We start from the raw sequence: 6000 nt of genomic DNA on the forward strand, positions 1-6000 counted from the left end.
AGATTTTGCTTCCGTTGCTGCCCCTCTACAGCCACATTCCTCCCCACACCCTGCCAGCCACTTTCCCCATCACCCCTGCTTTCTGCACACACGCAGCCTTGGAAATGACCTTGGCCAAACTTTCTAGCCTGACAAGAAAAACAGCCTTGATCCCTTAGGTGGGGGTCATTTCACCTCATGTGCCTAAGCAGGGCATTTTCTTGAAAACAACTCGTTATCTGGGTTCTACATGGTTAAGATGTCTCTGCTACACAAAACAAGGGGCAGAATAAATCCAGAGCTCTATAAACACCCAAGATGGAGCCGTGGAAAAGATCAGAACACACGCATTTCTAAATGAACGACAGCGGAGGTTAACGGAAGCATTCCGCGTCTAAATATAATGAACCTATAAAATAATGACTACAGTGATAAAACTAAAATACTTCCAGGTGTTAACTATCGATCCCTTCTTGTGAAAGCATTATTGCAGCCATTTAGTGAGTAGTACTAGGTTGTTATGTCTCTCCTGTCTGGTCCATTTTCTCATATCTCCTTGTACTGTCCCTCCCCATTTGCATTGGCCACCTCGGTATGCACTCTGCGCCTGCCAGAGCAGACCCTTTCTGACACTGATACGTGAACCCAGTGTAGTCTTTGCCTGTCTCTCTGTCTGTCTTCACTTTCTGAAATCCATTCCCGAATGGGAATGGTCCCCGCAGCAGCCACACCAAGTTTGCGGTTGCATTTCTATTGCTCTTGCTCTTCCTGTTCCATTTGATGCTGTACAAACCTGACCCAAGTAGGACTGTAGACAGAGCTACCTTCACTGTGTCGGCCTTCAGTGCAAATCATCCACTTAAGGGACCCGGTTTCTGCAGAGAAGGGAGCTTCATAGACTTTCCTGGCTTTAGGTGAACAAAAGATGTCTTCTTTTGTTCTTCCCTGGCTTGGGAAGTCTATGAACAAAAAGATGTCTTCTAAGAATTTCATTCCCCTCCATTGCCCATTGTTCATCCTCTCCACCAACCACACTACCAGAAGGGAAGGTACAGAAACTCAAGTTCTTATAGGCCAGGTGTATCTGTTTTTTAGTGCTACTGTAATAAATTACCACGAACTAAGAGGCTTCTCACAACACACATTTCTTATTTCACCATTCTAGAAGTCAGAAGTCTCGAATGGGGTGACAGAGCTGCCTGCTGCAGGCTCTAGGGGAGAATCCATTTCCTTACCTTTTCCAGCTTCCAGAGGCCAGCTGCACGTATTGGCTTTTTATCTCCAAAGCCAGCGGCAGTGTCTTCAGATCTCTTCTCTCTCTGACCCTGACACTCTTGCTTCCCTCTTATAAGGACTCCTGTAATTACATTGGTCCCCCCAGGATAATTCAGAGTGATCTCTCCATCTCAAGATCCCTAATTATATCTGCAAAGTCCTTCCACCATGTAAGGAAACATATTCACAGGTTCCAGGTATTAGGAGGGGAACATATTTGGGAGGCCAATATTCTGCCTGCAATCCTACTGAGAAACATAAACGTCTAATAGAAAGCATTGCAGATTCTTAGACCATCAGGATACCTATGAAGTACACCTGAAAGATCAATAACACCCTCGTAGATGAGCGAAACTGAGCCCCATAGAGGCAAAATGCTGGCCACATACACACAGCAGCTTAGGGGCCTGGCAGGGTCTAGAATCCAGCACTTGACTCCCAGGCCAGTGCTCTCCACAAAACAATCCAACTCAACAATCAGTCAGTCTTTTCCACTACGCATTCTCTCCTCCTGCTTTTAAAAAGAGCCACGTTGGCAGATGGAGCCTCTGAGTTTCCCAGCTGCTTCTGGGACAGCAGGCTTCTCTTGAAGCTGAGCGCCAGGCATTGTGCAGTCACGTTCTTTGAAGATCCTTTTCTTTCATCTCTGCTCAGAATAGTACCTGCCATCGCGTTAGCCTCAGAAACTTCAGTGAGGATCCAAAAGATGGGTAAATTTATCACCTGGTGAACTGACCTACATTCTGCTTAATTGTTTTTGGCCTGACCATTACTCCAGGCATCAGAGTCAAAAGGAATAAAAGCGATGGTTACATCTAAATGCATAGAGATTTTTATGGCTCTGGTTGATCTCCCAAATTACTAATTGTCAGGAAGAAATTTAAAGGGAAAAGACTCTTAACATGGAGTTAATTTTACAAAAGAAAACCACACTTCTGCTGATGCTTCAGGAAAAAGATGAATCGGGCATTTCTCAGGGACAAGATCATCGGGTCTATTTCAGCGGCTCTTTTATTACGACATGTTGGGGTCACATTTTATTTTATTACAAAAATGCCTAAATCAGGTGCCATATCATTCTTATACATAAGCGTTTTGCAAAACACATAGTTTTCTCTGTAATTTACCAAATGTACCACATTATCAGATATAATTGGAGAAACGAAGGTTTTTCTGAAACATGAACTGAAGATGTCAAAAGATATTTAAGATGTTTCTAAGATCACTGTCAAATGCATATTATCTCTGTTCTTTGAATGTTTCAGTCGTAAAACCTTTCTGGAGAGATTCAAAACGACATTCACTTCCTCCTGATCTGATCATTTTGAACATTTGGCAGCTGTTGAGTTTCATCTTTTAATGCATTTCCAATGGAGATGTACATAGCTTGGTTTGTTTAATATAATTTGTTGTTTATGCTTCGGTATTCATGGTATTATCTGCCTACATGTGCACAAAGGAGCTGGGTGAATAACTGTTTTTGTTTTTCTTCTTTCTTTTTAAAAAATTTTTAATTCAACATGTTTTTTTTTCCCCCACGTCTTGCAAAATATCATCAGAACTGGTAGAGTTTGCACATTTCAGCAAAAGAATGACGCTTCTTCAGATCTCTCCAAACAGCTCCCAGACCTCAGCTCACTATGATAAATGTAGGATAGGTATAACTCCAGCATGATAAATGCCATATCAAGAGAATCTTTTGTTTAGTAAAGCAATTTTCATGTCCCGGTTGCAAGCAGCTAAATTGCTAATCTAACCACAGTAGGGTTTACACACAGCTGTCCATTTCCATCCTCCAACACCATGGACACCTCAGACTAAGCACAACCACAGGAATTCATCCTTGTTCCCCAAATTCAGTCTTCTCCCAGTGCTTCCCATCTCAGCAGCAGACACCACCATTCACCACTCAGCTGTGTAATCCCCACACCCAACACCAAACCCATCAGTTTTGATCATCTAGACATCTCTTAAACACATCCATATCACTTTACCTCTGCTCATGGAGCCAGAGCTACATTATGACTGCAGTGGCCCCCAGGCACTTTTGTCTTTGTAGGCCCCTCCACCCTAAAAAAAATCTAAAATTATGATTTATGACTGTTGGTATAAAGTCAAATACAATATAACTCATCATTGTATTTAAATTCTGATTTTAAGATAAACTAAAAGAGCCAACCTCAGCAATGCATTCTCCAGCAGCAGAGGACCTAAATATTCAAATTTGCCTACAATCCATCAAGTTAAATGCAAAGCATTGCATTTCAAATGTTTTTAATTGAGATGAAATTTCCATAACATAAAACATCATTTTAATAATTTTAAGAGTATAATTTAGTGAAGTGACTTTTTTTAAGAGATGGGGTCTTGCTCTGTTGTCCAAGCCGGAGTGCAGTGGCATGATCATAGCTCGTTACAGCCTCAAACACCTGGGCTCAAGTGATCCTCCCACCTCAACCTCCCGAGTACCTGGGACTGCAGGCTTGCACCACTACACCCAGCTGGCTTTGAGTATATTTACAATCTTGTGCAAATACTGCCACTATCTAATTCCGGAACATTTCTACCATCCTATAAAGAAACCCCACAACTCTGAATTTCTCCCTCTCATTCCCTGACAACCAGTAATCTACTTTCTGTCTCTTATAGATTTGCCTCTTTGGGACACTTCATATGTACTTCATGTGGTAGGTAACTCTATGCTTAACTTTTTGAGGAACCGCCAAATTGTTTTCCTCAACAGCTACACCAGCAATGTTTTCCATTCCTACCAACAATGTTTGAGGGTTCCGATTTCTCCACATCTTCACCAGCACTTGTTATTTCTCCTTTTTAAAGACATTCTAGCCATCCTAGAGAGTACAAAGTGATATCTCCTTGTTGGTTTGATTTGCATTTTCCTAATGACTAATGATGTTGAGCATCTTTTCATGTGCTTATTATTAGTCCTTTGTTTTATCTTTAAAAAAATGTCTATTCACCTTTTTTGAAGTGGGTTATTTTTGTTGAGTTGCAAGAGGTTTTAAAAAAATTTTATTCTAGATGCTAAACCTTTATCAGATCTATATCTGATTTGCAAACATTTTTTCCCATTCTGTGGGTTATCTTTGCACTCTCTTGATAGTGTCTTTTGATGTACAAAATTTTACTTTTAAAAACTATAATTTATCTATTTTTTCCTTTTGTTGCTTATGCTTTTTATGTCATATTTAAGAAGTGATTTCCTAATAAGTTCACAAGGATTTCCACCCCTTCAAATAGCTTTACAGTTTTATGTCTTATATTTAAGTCTGTCATTCCTTTCTTTCGATTTTGTATATAGTGGTAACTAGGGATTAACACTTATTCTTTTGCATGTGGATATCCAGTTGTCCTAGCTACCCTTATTGAAAAGACTATTATTTCCCTATTGAATTGTCTTGGCAAACTTACTGAAAATCAATTGTCCACAGTGTGAGGGTTTATTTCTGGACCCTCAATTCTGTTCCACTGATTTATTTGCCCATTCTTACACCAGTACCACATCATCTTCATTATTGTAGCTTTGTAGTAAGTTTTAAAATCATGAATAATAAGTAATCCAATTTTGTTCTCCTTCAAGATTGTTTTTGCTATTCTGAATCCTCCGAATTTCCATATAAATTTTAGGATAAGTCTGTCAATTTCTTCAAAAAAAAGAAAAGGCAGCTGAGATTTTGATAGAAATAGGCAAGAGCTGACAACCTTGTCTTGCTCCTGACCTTAAGGAGAAAGTTTTCTTTTCGGTCTTTCACCACTGGGTGTGATGCCAGCTGTGGGTTTTTCATAGATGCCTTTTATCATACTGAGGAAGTTCCTTTTTATTTTTAGTAGTTTTCTATGTTTTTTTTTTTAATCATGAAAGGGCTGGATTTTTCTCTAATGCTTTCTCTGAGTTGATGATGGTTTTAACCCTTTATTAATACGATGTGATTCATTGATTGATTCTCATCTGTTGAAACAACCGAGTATCCCTAGGATAAATCCCACTTGGCCACAGTGTATAATCTTTTTAACCTGCTGCTGGATTGTTTGCAAGTATTTTGTTGAGGATTTTTGCACCTACGTTCATAAGAGATACTGGTCTGTAGTTTTCTTTTCATGTGATGTATTTGTCTGGCTTGAAATTGTGGTGATACTGACTAAGTCAGGAAGTGCTTTCTCTTCTTCTATTGAAGTATTTTTAAATGTGTGTTCTTAATTCTTTTTTAACTATTTGGTAGAATTCACCAGTGAAGGAATCTTGTCCTGAGTTTTCTTTTTCTGTAAAGTCTAGATTTCCTGTTTCTTTCTTAATCAGTTTTGGCAGTTTTTGTGTTTCAAAAATTTGCATACTAATACTTTGCAGCTGTGCAGCTCCATACTTCACTTAATGTTGCTATTGTCGTGGATTACATCTTTGTGCATATGTTCTCATAAACATACATTTATATTTAGTGCTTTATGTAGTTGTCATTTAGATCAGACAGGAAAAAAAGGAATTACAACCAAAGGAATACATTAGTACTGTCTTGTATAATTTCTTATGTCATTATTTACCTTTACCAGTGTCCTTAGTTTCTTCATGTGAGTTAAACTTCTGATGTCCCTTCATTTCAGCCTAAAGGTCTCCCTATAACATTTCTTATAGGGTACATCTAGTAGTGCAAACTCTCTCAGATTTTATTTGGAGATTTCTTAATTTCTTGATCATTTTTAAAGGATAGTTTTGCAGGATATAAATTTTTT

General features: G+C 38.9%; 1 long non-coding RNA gene across 1 annotated transcript in view; it reads right to left on the minus strand.

Moving 5' to 3' along the window:
- Positions 1 to 2572, minus strand: part of LOC108591351 (uncharacterized) — a 69113-nt gene extending 66541 nt beyond the window's left edge. The window contains exon 1 of the long non-coding RNA XR_001911250.5: positions 1215 to 2572. This is a non-coding gene — a long non-coding RNA (uncharacterized LOC108591351). The remainder of the gene's footprint in view (positions 1 to 1214) is intronic.
- Between the last annotated feature and the right edge of the window lie 3428 nt (positions 2573 to 6000).

Source organism: Callithrix jacchus, chromosome 4 (assembly GCF_049354715.1).
Source record: "Callithrix jacchus isolate 240 chromosome 4, calJac240_pri, whole genome shotgun sequence".
Taxonomy (NCBI): domain Eukaryota; kingdom Metazoa; phylum Chordata; class Mammalia; order Primates; family Cebidae; genus Callithrix; species Callithrix jacchus.